This window comes from Amphiura filiformis, chromosome 18, assembly GCF_039555335.1.
Source record: "Amphiura filiformis chromosome 18, Afil_fr2py, whole genome shotgun sequence".
NCBI lineage: Eukaryota > Metazoa > Echinodermata > Ophiuroidea > Amphilepidida > Amphiuridae > Amphiura > Amphiura filiformis.
In genome coordinates, this window is record NC_092645.1 from 49,483,289 (window position 1) to 49,503,158 (window position 19,870).

A 19,870-nucleotide genomic window follows, 5' to 3' on the forward strand; every position below is an offset into this window, starting at 1 on the left:
AAATACGCGCATGCTTTTCATTAAATAGAATGGAAGATATCTCTAGAGGTGACTTTTATTAATTCAGTTTATTTTTGATCCAGCGCCTGATCATGCTGATGGTGCGTTTACATTTATATGTGATTTCGTCTGTGCAAATGTAATTATTGACCTCATGATGATGATGTGCCCCCCCTCCCCAAATGTATGATTTGCTTCACAGCGACGCCCTCAATTTTACTCGGATTTCCACTCTTTGCATAGTTATAATGCCCAGTGGTGTACTAAAATACCACGTAAAAGACTATAGGCTGAAGTGCTTTAATAACAATAAAATTTAACTTTTTAGATTAAAACCGGGAGGACCCGGTTTTATTCAGAGTTCACCGATCGAGTGCTTGCTAACACGTCCCGTGGATGTTACGTCAGCTTATATGTACACAGGTCGAGCGCGATGCTCCGTGCAGTATTACATGTAGTACACGCAAATTATGTAGGCGCTGGAATGAAATCTCAATTTTCTTCGTATACCTCATTTGTTTGGTTTGAAATTAAAAGGGGATAATGTGATCAGTGAAAACAAAAATTTAAATAGGAATCTATTCTTTATGTTTATTATTGCTTTAAATCTGGTTTGAAACAAATACCAAAAAATCTTAGTCCGAATTTGAAAAGCACTTCGCTAGTCCGAATCTGAAAAGCACTTTGCTAGTCGAATTAAAAAAACACTGCGCTAGTCCGAATCTGAGAAACACTGCGCTAGTCCGAATTTCGGACTAGCGCAGTGTTTTTCATATTCGGACTAGCGCAGTGCTTTTCAGATTCGGACTAGCGGAGTGTCGGACTGAAAAAGTGTTTTTGAGATTCGGACTAGCGGTGTGTCGGACTAGCGCATTGCATTTCACATTCGGACTAGCGGCGTGTCGGACTGGCAGAGTGTATTTTAAATTCGGACTAGCGGAGTGTCGGACTGAAAAAGTGTTTTTCAGATTCGGACTAGCGGCATGTCGGACTAGCGGCGTGTCGGACTAGCGGCGTGTCGGACTGAGCGGTGCACCCCGGCCTATATTTGTTCCTTACATGATGAAACATTTCTATACGCTGATTGATGATGTAAAGAGGGCCGGATATAGTTCACAAATACCTCATTGGTAACTTTACATGGTTCTTAGTACTACTACTACACAGCAATTTGCTGTTCAAGTACAAAAGAGTACAGTTTTTGTTCATATGTTGTTGACATCCATACAAGTTCAAGTCACTGTGATTTCCGTTCATTGTTTGTTGGCGATGCCATGATTGTTTGTTCAAATAACTACAGTTATAGTACGTAGTATCGTCGGTAGATGACAACCAAAAGGCTAGTATGCCCAGTGAGGTTAACACAACACAGTGTAGTACATTTGTAATCCTTCCCATGATGTATTTGGAACCGCTATACAAAATTACAAACGTTCCTACCTCAATTATCTGTTGAAAACGTGCTTTTTAGAATACTATAATACTCCAAGAATTGGTTGAGCCATTCACGGGTGTATCTTAACATGGATTGGTAGACGATTGGTATTGTAAATAACATGGATTGGTATAGAGAGATTAAAATTAAAACGATCTCACCTGTACTATCTGATGAATACGTGCTTTGTATAGGACGGCCTTGAAGAACGTGTACTGGGTGCGTGTACTGTAGTGTTGTTTGTACATCCCGCCACAACGAGCCAGTCACTATCGGTGGTTTTCGGTCAAATTACAAGGAATTTGAAGCAAGTTTTCCTCCAAAAAATATATCAATCTCTTCCATATACCAAGTGTCCACTTTTGACATGAAAAGTAACTTGAAAATCATGTGTATTTACTGACAAAAAATGTTATTTATCCGGACGACGAGCATCCATGTTGTTATTCAACAGGCGCCATTGATCAGTAATTAGAGTAACTTAACAACACCAGAAGAACTCTGTCAAAACTTATGGCAACAAGAAGTATGTTACTTGTTATAGGTGTTGATAAACCAATGCCGTAACAAATCATAATCATAATCTTAATGCGAGATGGGGATTGCCATTTGGTGTATCTAGCGTAACTTAACAACACCAGAAGAACTCTGTCAAAACTTATGGCAACAAGAAGTATGTTACTTGTTACAAACGAAAACACCGTAAATTCTGATATGATACATGCGATTTCGTCAGACAATGTAATACCGTGTGACGGGATTCGATATATTATTAATTCTTAAACACTTGAGAACGTTCCTGCAATCTTATTGGTTCTTACCCAGCTTTACCCGTGTGATATGACACGATATCACACGGGACAGCGCATGTGCGTCGACGCGATACTCGTACTCGCTATTTGGACCAATCGGAGTCGCACAGCAACAACGGGACTGATCGATTTTAAGCCCTAGGTAATTCATTGCAAAATGTAGGATTTAATTTGATTAAAATGTGTATGATATTTTATTTGAATTGAAGTGTTTAAGAATGAGAATAAAGGTATTGTTTTTAGCCGCTGTCGTGCATCTATCGTCTCATATAACACGGGATACATCATTATTTATTTATTAAAATAATGATGTCGCCCGTGTTATATGGGACGATAGATGCACTCCATGGGCTAAAAACAATACCTTTATTCTCTAAGTAGTATCCTTTTAATTTGACTATCCAAAACACGTAGTGCCCCTTTAATTTCATTTCTGCATTACGTCATTATGGTAATGGGCCGCCCTGAATGGGCCGCTTCTAACCACGCGGTGTCGGGATGGAAAACCCCATTCCGGCATGGCGACTTTTAGGTGATTATATCTCTCTATATGTTCTGTTATTATTTTATTATTTGTATTATTATAAGTGGTTTTCGGAATTAAATCATTCCGAATTACTGTAGGATATTATGTATAGAACACGTAGAGGTGATTTGGGAGTCGTGAAATTAATTTTAGAATGTGTTTTGAAGGATTTCTGTGCGAGTAAATCGGATGATGCTTTGTTGTTTATTTTACATGTGCGTGTATACGGTATGCATAGCATCCATGTAAATTTCTGGTTGTTTTTGGCTACAAATTCACGTGCAAATCACTGCTTATCGTGTTCATAATTCATAATCGTAGCGTTTAAACAATATAGCATTCCTTTCTGCTCAAGTTGGTATGTAACAGAGGAGAGAGAGAGAAATGACTGATTTAGTTCGTCTATCTTATATTATTTTTGTAATTAAATTTATTTGGTTTCCATTGTTGCGCGATTGCTACGTGGCGGACCACACCACTCTTCGCCATACATACATTCTCCCAGCCACATTTCCCTAACATAATATGAAATTTAAAAAAAAGAAGGAAATTTAGTTCGGCAGAGGCGGGGCTCGAACCCACGCTGCACTGCGCCGCTATCATGTATACAGTATCGACATATCATATCACCAGCGCCTTAGACCGCTCGGCCACGAGGACTTATTGGTGTCATCGTGAAAATTCAAACATATATATAATCGCAACTTCATTACTTCAACATACCACGTGACAAGCAAAGACAGAAAACATACCACACATATGATTCGAAGGGCCTTCCGCTGGAGAGTCTAATAATCCTAGAGTGGTGGCGCTGGCACTCATCCAAGACAGTGAGGCGTATTGCATCACACTGCGAACTTGGGTCTTGTAAACGATTGCTCTGCCTCACAATGGTGTAGCTGGGTATTTTTCCGGGGAGGGGGGGCAAGCCTGTACAGGGCGGGGCCCAAATCCACTAAACAAAAATGTAGGTAGGTGCAGGTGGTGCGACGCACCCCTATAGAAAAAAAGTGTACTTTCAGAGTAAATATATCAAAGAAAAATATGTTCTTGAAATAGCTTGAATATGTTTTCTTACCTTCACCCCTTAAACATTCTTATAATCTTTATCTCTCGTTATCCACCCGAGATCTCGCAGCCGGAGACGTGATTTGTGCAATCCTGTGTTACGGATAAAATAAACCTTATCCTTGGATTTTCATGGGAAGATAATCATCGATGTTTTGACGCGAATATCTTGGAGTATTTGCTATTCCGGTTGAAATCCATACACCCCTTATGGAAGATATAACCTTACATCAGGGGTGTAGATTTCAAATGTAGTCATCCATTTGGGTAAATATGGTACACCCATATGAAATTCACACTCCTGTGTGGTGGAAGATTAAGGTCGTGTCTTTCGTAAGAGGTGTATGTATTTCAACAGCACATTGCGTCCTTTAATGTATTTTAAGTTTTCTTTACAAAAGTTTTAAAACTGATGAGGGAGATGATTATGATTTCTCCATGTGTCTGCTTTGTTGAATTGTTTGTCGCAAAATAATACTTCAAGACTTCTACATTTTACTGAATTTATTTATAACTGTATTTATTACGGAATAGGAATACATTTTATTAATTATTGTCTCGGGTTTTTAGAGTTTAACTTAAATGTTCATACACTTTCATTCATTGAGAATTTTTAGGATACTTTGGTATTTCTAATGACTTATATTGTTACATTACAATTATGTTAGTAATTTTCAACTAACTTTCCAATTAACGGGTTCCCTCAAATAATTGTACAATACCGTATAATCATGTTACTAATGTATGCTTTTCAGCAAAAGGGTTCCCTCAAGTAATGTAATAATTATGTTCCTAATGGAAGCTTTCCAAGAAACGGCTTCCTCAAATAAGTTTACAATAATTATGCTTTCCAAGTAACGGGTTTCCTCAAATAATTGTACAATCATGTTACTAAAGTACGCTTTCCAACAAACGGATTCCTTCAAATAATTGTACAATTGTGTTACTAATATACGCCTTCCAACTAACGAGTTCCCTATAATTTTAATGTTACTAATGTATGCTTTTCAGCAAAAGGGTTCCCTCAAGTAATTTAATAATTATGTTCCTAATGTACGCTATCCAAGAAACGGCTTCCTCAAATAAGTTTACAATAATTAGGCTACTAGTGTACGCTTTCCAACTAACGGGTTTCCTCAAATAATTGTACAATTATGTTACTAAAGTACGCTTTCCAAGAAACGGCTTCCTCAAATAAGTTTACAATGATTATGCTACTAATGTACGCTTTCCAACTAACGGGTTCCCTCAAATATTTTTACAACCATGTTACTTATGTACGCTTTCCAACTAACGGATTCCCTCAAATAATTTTATAATTTATTATGTTACTAATGTACGCTTTCCAAGTAACGGGTTCCCTCAAATAATTGTACAATTGTATGGAAATGTTCGCTTTCCGTAAAAAGAGTTCCATCAAATAATGTTATAATTATGTTACTAATGTACTTTTTTCAAACTAATTGGTTCCCTCGAGTAATTTACAATTATGTTACTAATGTACTCTTTCAGACAAATGGGTTCCTGAAATAAATGTTACTGTTATGTAACTAATGCACACTTTCCAATAAGCGGGTTCCCTTAAACACACTTACAAATCCGTTACAATTATATAGTACGCTATCCTTCAAACGGGTTCCCTCAATTAATTTTCTATATAATTATTTTACAAATATACGCTTTCAAACTAACTTGTTCCAGTAATAATTTTACAATTGTGTTCAAACGACAAACGGGTTCCCTCAAGTGATTGTACCCTTTCAGACAGCGGGTCCCTTAAATAATTTTTCAATTATGTTAGTAATGTACGTTTTCCAACTAACGGGTTCCCTCAAATCAATTACAACGGGTTCCCTCAAATAATAATAATTATGTTACTATTATACGCTTTCCAAATAACGGGTTCTCTCAAGTAAGTTTACAAATATGTTACTAATAGAGAGCTTGCGAAATGGCGTTACTTTAACTTTAACTTTAACGTCTAGAGGATTATAGAGGATTATGTATTCAAAACAAAGGTGGTTTTGAATACATAATCCTCTATAATCCTCTAGACGTTAAAGTTAAAGTTAAAGTAACGCCATTTCGCAGCTCTCTATTGTACGCTTTCCAACTGACGGGTTCCCTCAAATAATTGTACAATCATATTACTCGTGTACGCTTTCCAACTGATTCCTTCAAACAATTTGTGTTACTAATGTACGATGTATTATTGGTCGAAGCAGCAGAAAAAAAGTAGTTCACAGCATCTTGTGAATGGTAGTGAGCTTTAGCAAAAATTGCATTACTCAATTCATAGCGAATTGAAATATTCAAATATCACAGATATACTTTTGTAGGTCCTGTGTTTCTTGAGTTATGTTGTCAAGAGGTCTGAAACAACAACACTTTTGTAAAACGTACATAACTCATTAACAACAATAAATTAAGCAAGTTTTCAAAGTATATGATTTGTAGAATGAACTTTTGCAAAACACCAAAGTGTTATTTTTCAATAATATATTGATTCAGATAATGAAAATCGATATTCATATTGGCTTATCATTATCCATCAATACTTTTATTACTTTGTAAACATGTTTTAAAAAACATGTTTACAAAGTAATAACAAGATTACGTGTAGGAAAGGGTACACTTCTATCACTAATGCCTCAATTTTCCCTCAAACAATTTTATAATTCTGTTTCTTATGCAAGTTTGTCAACAAATTATGATATTGATTCCTATAGGGATCTTGTATCACGGACCATGATCACCATTTCACGCATTGTACTCAGAATTAGGTATTATATCAACGTTAAGCCGGGCTTATAATACAGAGAATGCTAATTGGCAAACACAAGTTGCCTAACACCTTATGCTTGTGTAAATCCAAGACGCTATCGTATAGCTTTATTGTCTCTAAAGGTTTGAAATAAATATAAAGTAATCAATAGAAAACAAATATTTCCTTCCAATTCGCTGTCGAAGTTATAATAATCGGATTAACTACCATAGCAATAGATGAATACAATTTTTGAATAGATCGCCCTGCACTACAAGCAGATTGCACTCATCACCTGTGTTTCTCTGCAATCATAAATTGAATACAATGCAGCTCTTTTTCCAAGATACTACAGGTGCGAGTGATTAGCATTTCTTTGAAATTGTATTCATCTTAGCTTTACCCTGAGGTGATTTTGTTTCTACACCAATCACGCAATCATTTATCATGTTTTTGTTAACCAGGCAAACTTTAACCATCACATAACTGAGGGATTAATGGTGATTACAAGTGTTAACGCATCTTTACAAATCTCCATCAACTCAATATAGTGTTTGTCCTTGCATGTGTCCTCAAATAGTATGTTACCAAATTAAGTAGGCTTAAAATATCATCAAGCCAATATTCACCTCCTCAACCAACCTGGTAACAGGTTTGCAAGTTAATGAGTTTTCCAGATATTTGGATTGGCCTTTAAGATTAAAATAGAGATTCATTATGAAAAGCTGCCACGCAATTGGCGTAATTTGGTAAAAGAAGATAAATTGGGGTTCTTTATAAGTTCTGCTGCTTCTGGTCTTGATTTATAAAAGAAACCAAAAAAAAGAACAACAGCAAACATCTCTAAATCAACAAAAACAGCCCACTCCGCCGACCGTTCCTCATGAGAACCTTTCGTCATCGCCAGATACAGAGAAACTATTAACGTTATAGCGAAGTAAGATTTGGCACTTAAACAGAGTCTGTTGCATTTACAACAACAACAAAACTAATATTATAGGGAAGTTATATTTAATGGTGGTAAATACCAAGGTATGCCAGGGACAGGGAAACTAACATTATAGCAAATAAGATTTAACAATGTTTTACACCAAGATATGCCAGGTATAGAAGCACTTACATTATAGCGACGATTTAACAGCGTTTGATATCAAATTATGCCAGGTGCAGAGAAACTAACAATGTTAACATCAAGGTATTTCAGGTGGACAACAACTAACATTGGAGCGAAGTAAGATTTGACAGTGAATTACACAAAGGTGTGCCAGAGATTTAGCAAGTTAATACAACGCATAGATCACTTGACATGAATGTTTATCACCAAAGGCGAGGGATTGGTCTTTCGATATGCTCGAACGAACCGCTTCACTGTTCAATGGCTTTTGTGCTATCTGAAATGTGGTGGGAGATTTAAAATACACATGCCCTGAGCAAACTACGATGCGCACGCACACTGCAGGGCAAAGAACAATGGAAAGTGCCATAATGCGTGCGCATACTGCCGGGCAATGACGTCACATGTCAAGTGGTCTATAGCACATGTACGTACAGATAAACTAACATTTAGCGAAGTAAGACTTAAAATATTTAACATAAAGGTATGCTAGATATAGATAAACTAACATTTTAGCGACGTACGTCTTCATAGTGTTTAACATCAAGGTATGCCATAAATGGGCTATTCCAGATGTATTCCGCACCCCCCCATGGAAGACACTTCCGGAATTCGGGGCCAAATTGACAGCCGGAATTCACATGTCAGGAAAACCCCATGGAAGACACTGCCGGAATATGTCTAATATGGCCAGCCGCAATTCACGTAAATGTCTTCCATAGGGTTCCAAGCTGGAATTAGAACATTTTTTGTTTCCAGCCAGAATTCAAGTAAATGTCTTTCGTAGGTTAATCGAGATGGTGATCATAAGTGAAGATTCTGCTGGAATTGGAGCATTTTTGACCATTTTCCAGCCGGAATATTAAGAAATGTGAATGTCTTCCATAGGCACATCATGCCTTTCACAATCCCCACTCTTGTTTTTTCGTTTATTTTACCAGCCGGAATTTCACCTAATCTCAATGTCTTCCATACCCTCCAGCCGGAATCTTTGCTAAAAATGACTGCTGGAATTCTAGACACATCTCAATTCCAGCTGGAATTGTATTTTTTTAAATGTCTTCCATAGGGGGGGGGGGGTGCGGAATACATCTGGAATAGCCCAATAGAGAACCTAACAATAATTTGAAAACACCTGTCAAAATAGTGTTTAACACGCGTAAATACCTTCATTGAAGGTATGCCGGGTACAGACAGAAACTAACACTGTAGCGAGATAAACCTTTTACAGTGATTAACATCAAGGTGTGCCATATACAGTTGTTTTATGTGATTATTTATTCATTTTTCTAACAAAACATTATAATGTTCAATTCTAGACCCGAATAATACCAACAGCTATCACACTAAAAAACTGTACACATATATTTTGTAGCAATTTTTAACATGGATTTTTTGTGGTAATTTTTATTCTATAAACTGTGCATTTGTGTGCAAATTGAGGGCGCTATTTACATATATTTTTAATTTAAATTAGCCAAATAATATGAGTTATATCTTACATTTCATGATAAAAAGTTTTTTGAAAATTCCCTTGTCATTTGTTAGTCTTTTTACGATGTTCTAATACCATTGTACAAGTGTCTACCACTTGTAAAGATGCAAACGAGATTTAAGATAAATAGCGCAATCATTGTTTTACTTTCCTTAAAAACGTTGAAGTGAAGCATTATGACCGTGTTTAACACCATGGTATGCCTGGTACAGCAAAACGAACATTAAATTAATAATTAGCAATATTTAATTGTCTTTATTTTATCTATTGAATTAATATGGCACTAAGGCGTTAAAAGTAAGGCACCAAAAAGCCTATACAATGAAAATAATACATGCAAAATATAATGTACTACACCCCTTGATAAATTTGTGACTATTTTTGCATTTGCCTCAAAAAATAATAACACACTGGTAATAAAAGAGAAACTAACATTTAGCGAAGTAAGACTTAAAAATGTTTAACACAAAGGTATGCTAGATACAGATAAACTAACATTTGTGACGTTCCATGTCAAAAGGAGACACTTTTGGGCAGGATCGTAAATGGAGAAATAGCCAAAAATCTGCCCGGGTGATGTTTTCACAATTTGGGTTTGTTGCGAATTTGTGATGTTATCAATGTTTAAAATATTGTCTGATAGTTTCAGATCGGAATAAAATTGGCTTTTTGTATTTTTTTAGACATCTTTCAAGTTAATTCCTATTCTCAGCATTGTCAATAATATATTTAAAGGCCGATATCTCAATTTCCAATTTTATAATACAATAACTTACGAACTCAATATCTTCGTTTAGGAATGTCCGATTTCATTGGGGAAAACGGCGGTGTGGAGCAAAATATCTCTATAGTTAAGATATGTAAAAACCTCAAAATTGATAACCTGCCCAAAAGTGTCTCTTTTTGACATGGCACGTCACATTTTAGTGACGTAAGACTTCATAGTGTTTAACATCAAGGTACGCCATAAATAGAGAACCTAACAATATCAACAACAAATTACACTGTTAAATCTATTCGTGTGTTAAACACCTGTCAAAATAGTGTTTAACACGTGTAAATACCTTCATTGAAGGTATGCCGGGTACAGACAGAAACTAATACTGTAGCTAGATAAACCTTTTACAGTGATTAACATCAAGGTGTGCCATATACAGTTGTTCGATGTGATCATTTATTAATTTTTCTAACAAAACATTATAATGTTCAATTCTAGACCTGAATAATACCAACAGCTATCACACTAACTGTACACATATATTTTGTAGCAATTTTTAACATAGATTTTTTGTGGTAATTTTTATTCTATAAACTGTGCATTTGTGTGCAAATTGAGGGCGCTATTTACATATATTTTTTAAATAAATTACCCAAATAATATGAGTTATATCTTACATTTAAATACCATTGTACAAGTGTCTACCACTTGTAAAGATGCAAACGAGATTTAAGATAAATAGCGCCATCATTGTTTTACTTTTCTTAAAAATGACTCCGTTTTACATGCCGTCAAACAACCTAACTACAAACATTGAAGTCAAGCATTATGACCGTGTTTAACACCATGGTACAGAAAAAATTAATAATTAGTAATATTTAATTGTCTTTATTTTATCTATTGAATCAATATGGCACTAAGGCGTTAAAAGCAAGGCACCAAAAAGCATATACAATGAAAATAATACATGCAAAATATAATAATACTATAACTTAAGGGGTTAGGGGGTACTACACCCCTTGATAAATTTGTGACTATTTTTGCATTTGCCTCAAAAAATAATAACACACTGGTAACAAAAGTTATGTATATTATAGGGGCAAGGAATCAGTTACTACAATGGAATTTCAGTGACTCAAGACAAGCGGTACGTTATTTATGACAAGAACAGAGGTGCGCTAGAATTTACCTCATTTCTTAACATATATAATGAACCACTTGTATTATTTATACGTTTTCTGACAACCTTTTCTAACCTTTTGCGAATGATTTAAAAACGTTTTGTTTTTGTTGGGGTGTTGAGTATGAATCCTAATTCGTCTTAAACTAGTACGAACTGAAGCATTTCAGACATGTATTCATGTGTAAACATGGTAAATGGATTTGGAAACCAAAACCAGGGGTCCATCTTACTGAACTTTAACCCTTCGTGTAAACTCAAGTAACCCTTCGTAAAGTTACGAATACCCTTTTACTAGACATAACTTTACGAAGGGTCCCTGTAGTAAATCCCTATTACTTATGAAGGGTACAGATCGTTGTTACTTTAGTGAAATGGAACTTACGATACGTACATTTTCTATTCAATGGAACTTACGATACGTACATTTTCTGTTCAATGGAACTTACGATACGTACATTTTCTATTGAATGGAACTTACGATACGTACATTTTCTATTGAATGGAACTTACGATACGTACATTTTCTATTGAATGGAACTTACGATACGTACATTTTCTATTCAATGGACCTTACGATACGTTCATTTTCTATTGAATGGAACTTACGATACGTACATTTTCTATTCAATGGAACTTACGATACGTACATTTTCTGTTCAATGGAACTTACGATACGTACATTTTCTATTGAATGGAACTTACTATACGTTCATTTTCTGTTCAATGGAACTTACGATACGTACATTTTCTGTTCAATGGAACTTACGATACGTACATTTTCTGTTCAAGAAAACATTCCGCTTGTGAGGCTGCTGCTCCCAACTGACCAACAAGCTGGATATTAATTAAGGTCCCCTTAGAAAAAACGTCAAAAGATGTAGTTGATAAACTGATTGCATGTTTATGGAAAGCTTACAATTATCTAATGCAACAGTCGTGTTTGATTTTCAATTACTGTGACAATATTGAATCAATTTGGTAAACTTTCTTTTGTAATAATCTTGGATATATCTTTGTGTCGCCCCATAAAATACGGGATCAAGAAGAGGGTTCATCTGAGCAATGATTACCATGACGTAGACGACTTCAAAACTAATCAAATCTGGACGCGCAATAACTATAATCATATACGTACAAAATGGCAGTGAACTGAGACTCATTGCGGTTACCAAAGCTGCTAAAGTTATCGCGGGTTTCAAATATCTTTTCCTAATATCTGTGCGAGCTTCTTCATCATTTTGACTACCTGTCCCTGATGCTGCAAGTCCTCCGGATTGAGCCACACGTATGGTGTTACAGCCTATTTGGCGAGACTTTTCAATTCTACGACGAAGAAGACCGAAAAATACTGAGCTTAAAACGGTAACAGATACAACCGGCAAACATAAATAGCCAATGCTGAATATGAGGCCATAAACTTTCATCCGGCGTGCTGGAAACAAACAATACAAGTCAAAGTCAATACTTGCTGCAATAGTGTTCACTCTTTTAGCGTAATTCCACAAGCTTATATCCACTATAGCTGTTGAAAAACCAATGCCATAACAAGTAATAATAACAATCTTAATAAGAGATGTGGATTGCCATTTGGTATATTTCGAGTAACTTAACAACACCAGAAGAACTCTGTCAAAACTTATGGCAACAAGAAGTATGTTACTTGTTACATATGAAAACTCCGTAAATGCTGATATCATACATCCGATTTCGCCATAGAAATAGCCAGATAACGTTATACCGTAATACAAAAATGTATGTACGCCGTTAATCAGATCACTGACGGAAAGCGCAAATAAGATAAGATTACTTGGTTTAGATCGTAAACTTTTTTCTTGATGAAAAGCGACGATAATCATTGCATTGCCTATGATGGTGAGAATTGACATGGCCAATGTTGTCACTCGGTGGACATATATAATATCTGCCATCGTGTATTGAGCAGCAATAAATTGCTGAGTTTGGCAACGCAAATTTTCATCCAGCGGTCTTGCTACTGTTATATTTAATATTTTGTCGAACAGAAGCCCAGGCTAGTAATCGCAATGGGATTTTCTAGTTGATATACACACGCCCCCTGTGGAAGATTTAGCTTAAGTATGGGCAGTGGCGTCGCTAGCCTTTTTAGTGTAGGAGGAGACAAAATTTCATCCCGATTGTTCACTTGCAAATTGCAACATTTTCGTCTGATTTTATTAGTAATTTTAACGACACTTAGACTTTTTACTCTTTGCCGTCCTTATTTTATCCTGAAAATTTCTGTGGTGGATATAGCAGTCAAGTTATCTCAATTGATAAGGCGTTAGACTATGGTGCGAGAAGTTGCGGGTTCGAACCCTGGTGGTGCCTAGTTTGTTCTCGTGTAAAACAATTGAGTTAGCTTGAAATTCCCCTGGACAAGGAACTTACTACTATTGTCTCGTTGTAACCCGTACGAAACTCGGGGAGCTGATCCTGGTTGCGATGGTTATTTGTGGAATGTCTGGGGTGTGCGCTCTTGAAGCAGCAAAGTCCCTGAATTGTTGTTTAATGGTTTATGGAATGATGTGGGGCCGTAGTGGTCAGCGACAACTTGTAAAGTGTGCTGAGGCTTGTGGATCAACGTCTAGGCGTTGTGCCTGTGCGTAGCGCACTATAAATCACTGCGCTTTTTTTTTTTTTTTGCTTTTTTTTTGCTCCTGTTCCCATGGCGAAGCCACTGAGTATGATAGGCAATTAGGGGGAGTAGTTTCCAAAATAGTTAAACCTAAAAAAACTCAATTTGAAAGACATACTCCCTCCGTTTATTATACTCTTTGCAATATTTTTCATGCTTACCCAGCAAATACAAAAATAATTAAAAACGTTAGAAACATGTTATAAAAAGGTCCTCATTTGCCAAATTTTCGTCGGATATTTTATATTTTTTTCCCATTGTTAATATAATTTAGTCATTTTAATGACACTTTCTGCCGGCTCATTTTTTCTGGGGAAAAAGTACCCCATGTCCCCTGGCTACGCCACTGAGTATGAATTTTAAATAAGATAGACAATTGGATAACTTCCATTGAAATACTCACTCCAGTTATGGAAGCTATATATAAAGTCATATAAGGGGGAGTATGGGTTTCAATGTAGTTAACCTAGCCAATTCCATTTAAAAAAAATACTCCCTCTGTGGAAGACTTTTTTTAAAATCTTCCACAGAGGTATGGCTGATATCAAATGGGATAACCAAATTAATTTAAATTCGTATATTTCGCACTTAGTAGTATGACGTAGCAATTTTACCTGACACAACCTTATTATAATTCTTAATTTTTTGTTAGCCATATGCAATAAAATATTACTCACGAATCTGAAATGATCTGGTATACTGCTTCTCTCATCTGACGTCAATACCTGGCAGTTTGCGCACGCATCATATTTTGTTTAGGGCTCGTGTTTTTAAAACTCCGCGGCCCGCCACATCACAAAAAGGCTATTGAACAGTGTAGTGGTTGCATGGGGTTCACTCAAGCGTATCGATATACCAGTCCCTTGCCTATGTTGATAAACATTGAGGTCAACTCATCTATAGTGAGCAAGATTATCCGGTATTTAGCGTATATTATTAGTGTACAAGTACTGCGAAATCAATTGTTATTGCAGTATACTCTTTCCGTATACAGCCACTGTAAACACGCTCAAACAGTGTGTTTATACGCCGTAAAAGTGACGTAGTTAATCGGATTAACTACTATAGCAACAGATGAATACAATTTTGACTATACCGCCCTGCACTACAACGTTCACGCGGTACCGATGCATTGAACCATAGATGTCAAAGAAAGATTGATCCTCGCACCTGTAAGATAAGTATCTTTGAAAAGAGCGGTATTGTATTCAATCTATGTTTGCTGACATTCACATGTGATAGTGCAATCTGCTTGTAATGCAGGTCGGTCTATTCAAAAATTGTATTCATCTATTGCTATGGTAGTTAATACGATTATGACGTCACTTCTACGGCGTATAGTGGGAGCAGATGTGCGGTACATTACGGTATAATTTCTATCCGGTCAGGAATTATCCGGAAACTTGCTCACTATAAACACTAGCCGTAATTGTATGTACCGAACATCGATATCCTTCTCAACCGAAGGATATTGGCGCGAGATATTTGCACACTGTAAACACACGAGGACAAAGTGTGTGCTGTATTACCGGAAGTAGCAGCTTCTTCATTATGCGTAGGATGCGCGCATGATATTTGGAACAATTCTCACCCCCAAGAGTTGTCCAAACAGAAGCTACATGTTCGCTGCCATGATCAGACTGTCGAATGGGCTGTTTATAGCTCGCGCCATAATATTTACACATTCCCCGTGTGACCTCGAGGTCATTGCAAATGTACGGTAATGTTAGTTGGTATATAATTTGTGCGATAACTGCCTATCGTATACGGTATACTTAAAACTCGGTATATCACTATAGACACGCTGATAGAGATCTCTTTCATCGTGTTTATAGTGAATATACCGCATTTTGAGTATACCGTATACGATAATCCTTGTATATGTACGATACTCTTGCATTTGCAATGACCCCGAGGTCACACGGGGAATGTGTAAATATTGTGGCGCGAGCTATAAACAGCCCATTCAACAATATGATCATGGCGAGAAACATGTAGCTTCTGTTTTGATAACCCTTCCCATAGCAAAAAGAAAAGGTATCGGTATAGTTCCGGCTACTATACGGGATAGTATCCGGTAGGTATTCTGGAGCTATCCGAAAGTATCTGCTAGCAGATACTAGTTGGATACTAGTATCGGTATAGTGGTACTATTCCGATACTATTCCGATACTAGTATCTGATACTATAGTATCGGAATAGTACCCGCTTTCAGCTGGCGCCAATCCATGTCACATGACTAATTAGAATAACTGCCATATCGGCTTGGAGCCAAATTGCTATACAGTGAAGGAATATGAGTTCCTCTGATTCAAAGGATAATATATACTGCTGTACAAGGAATTGTACAATGTGTTGTATTTCTGGGCTTCACAATACAGGTATGATTGTATTGGGTGACAGTTTTTGAACAGAACGTTATATTTTATCTAAATTTAGTATAAGCTTAAGAACATCGTACAATGTAGGCTATATCAAACCACGGAGTATGTTGAATTCTGCACCCAAGACAAAATGGTGCTCAATGCATGCAATAAATGTGAATGTGTATATTATATGTTTTTAGCATGCAATTGAGCATTCATAGTGTACATTTTCAATTGCTTTTTGCCACAAATTTCAATGCTGCATGTATATGTACAATAATCAATTGCTACACATTTCACATTTAATGTATGTACAACTATATAATATCATTTGAAATTTTCCAGTGACCTTGTCCATATACCATGTAAATCTCTGGACATATCTCTATGACCATATTTGGGCAAAACAATTTACATGCGAAACAAATAGTATCAGGCACTATCCCGATACTAGTATCAGGTACTATCCCGATACTAGTATCGGGCACTATTCCGATACTATTTATCAGTGTCTCCCAGTAACAGTATCGGATACTATCCCGATACTATATGTCCATATATGGACAAAAAATTTGCATGTGAAACATATCCGGATACTATACCGATACTAATATCCCACTAGGTAGCGGGTACTATTCCGGTATTAGTATCAGATACTATCCCGATACCTATTATATTTTGATATGGGTTGGGGCAAGAACAGTTCCGAATGTCTACGCGCATTCTACGCATCATGGAGAAGCTCCTACTTCCGGTAATACCGCACACAATTTATACTGGTGTGTTTATAGTGCAAATATCTCGCGACAATATCCTTCGGTTGAGAATGCTATCAATGTACCGTACATACATATACGGCTAGTGGGCAAGTATCCGGATAATTTCTGACCGGATAGAAATTATACCACAATGTACCGCAGATCTGCTCCCACTATAAACACGCTATATCTTCCATGCTTGAAACTTGGTTGCTGACGATAGATCCTCATCACCCGGAAGTGGTGTTGACATTAGCAGTGATCTACAAATTATGACGCATCGTCACGGTTGAGTGAGTTTTTTCCTTTCTTTTTGATTTGGATTGCCTCCCTGATTCTCTTTGAATTTGAGTCTCTATCAAGTACTTGATAAAAAAAACCACACCATCAATATTAATTGGCTTCAAATCACACCCTTTACATGTGTAATCAGGATATTGATGGACAGAAAAAGACAAGATTGTCACAGAGGAAGAGAACAAGAGAGATGAGGAACAAAGAAAATGGTAGGCACTTAATGCTCTTATGTTTCCATATAAAAAATCCTAGCTTTGAGATTATTGTCTCAAAATATCAAGAGCTATCTTAAGAACCACTGGACCACTAGGCTTGTTTGTACTCATTTTAATGATTCCATATATGGTCATGAATATGTATATTTCTAAAAAAAAATTAAATTAAAAAAAATGAGACTTGATTTTTGCAATCGACACCCGCGTGGTGAGGGTAAAGGTAGATGTTTTAACATTTAATGAACATTAAAAGGTTGAGAGCCACCTCAAAGGGTTGAGAGCCACCTTAAAGTCACTGAAACTAATAAAATAAAACAAACAATTAAATTTTTATCTTTCATTAGTCATATCTCGATTCTGTCTGGGTTGTAAATGTCAGTCTTTATTTTGCTTAATGCGCCGGTGCGGGAGACGTCAAAATAAGACGAATAAAGTCCCATATACCGATTTAATTACGTTTGAAAAAACTAATGTGCTGTCAATGGATAGAACTCGAGGACACTCATGGATTTGTCAATTTCAGAGTAAAATAATTTGAAGAAAAATCTAAAAATGTACAGGAATCATTAAAAAGATCGAGACATTTATTGATTATCAACAGCAAAACTCCATCCGCACAGCGATTATTCCATTATATTATTAACATTTGAAAGGTTTTATTTTTCATTTTATATGGTCTATATATATGGATTTCTAGACCAAACAAAAGTTATAAAATTAAATCTGTATTAACCACGGAACCTAAACTTTGACATTCTTTCCCCCATGACATTAAAGAGGATTGAAATGAAGTTTTCTTTAGGGGCTTCAAAAAACCTGAGAAAATTAGGCCATTTTTGGAAAAAAATTATATCTTCAATATGAAAGGTCAAATTTTTTTAATTGATCGTCGGCTTTTCATCCCAACTACATAACACTTTTAAGAAAAAGTACATATCATTATATTTACACAATTTACTTCGAGGACTGTTAAATTTTAAAAATGTAAATTTTTAATCATTTGCCATAAAATGTGTATTATATCGCGAATTAAAAAAAATCAAAATTATTTGATATCAGAAGGACATTCCTCGTTTTAAAAATGCAATTCGATATGTCTGATGCTCAGATCCCACAGAACATAAAAACGTCGCTATCCCAGCCCTTAAGATATAGTAATTAAAAAAACCACGTTGTGATTTATAGTGCGCTACGCACAGGCACAACGCCTAGACGTTGATCCACAAGCCTCAGCACACTTTACAGGTTGTCGTTGACCACTACGGCCCCACATCATTCCATAAACCATTTAACAACAAATCAGGGACTTTGCTGCTTCAAGAGCGCACACCCTAGACATCCCACAAAATAACCTTCGCAACCAGGATCAGCTCCCCGAGTTTCGTATGGGGTACAACGAGACATTTAGCAGTAAGTTCCTTGTCCAGGGGAATTTTTTTCCACGAGAGCGTGGAATTTTATATAGCTAAGGTACCCATTTATATGTCAGTACACGAAGCGTTAATTGTTGAGAAATGTTTGTGACTATACAGTATACTGTTACACTTTCAACGTGCCATTGTGCCTCTAATTGCCTAAAACCGGTACTTCATTCGTACTATTCAGTTATGAATATTTCTATGATATTATGGTAATAATTAAGATGAAACTTATTAATATAAACTTCAACACTACTTGTTTATTTCGCTTACCGGGAGCGCTTTCCAGGAACTTCCTCGTCATCAGCCGATGTTGTTAGCTCTGGTGTTTTCTTGGAAACGGCTAGAGACCAACCTGACCAGGTGACATCATAATTAAGATATTTTATTCAAAAGAACATTGAAATCATCCTTATTGAATGAATTGTTTACCAATTAAGGGGTGGGGTATGAACGTTTGAACAGTATTTATTGTGGGACATTAGAGCACATCAGACATATCGAATTGCATTCTGAATACGAAGAATGTCCTTCTGATATCAAATAATTTTCATTTTTGAAATTCGCAATGTAATACACATTTTATGACAAATCATTAAAAATTGATATTTTTGATATTTAACAGTACTTGAAGTAAACTTTATAAATCTGATGATTTATACTTAAAGTGTATGTAGGTGTGATGAAATGCCGACGATCAATTGAAAATTTTGACCTTTCGTATTGAAGATATGGATTTTTTTCCCAAAACACCAAAAAAAATTGGTCTTTTTGTTTTCCTTCAGTTTTAAATAGATTTAAATATTGCTAAATATTGCTCAATATTTAAATATTGCTAATATTTTATGGTTTTAGGTAAATTTGGTACTGATCATTTTTACGCACCCTGTAGTATTGTGTAACATTAAACGTTATGCTACTTTGTACGTATGAATATAAGCAATAAACTAGGTATATGCTGCTACTGTACAAAATACAATAAAAGACCAGTGAATAACTTGTAACAGGGCTTTCGCAATTTATATTACAACTCAGCATTTTCACGCTC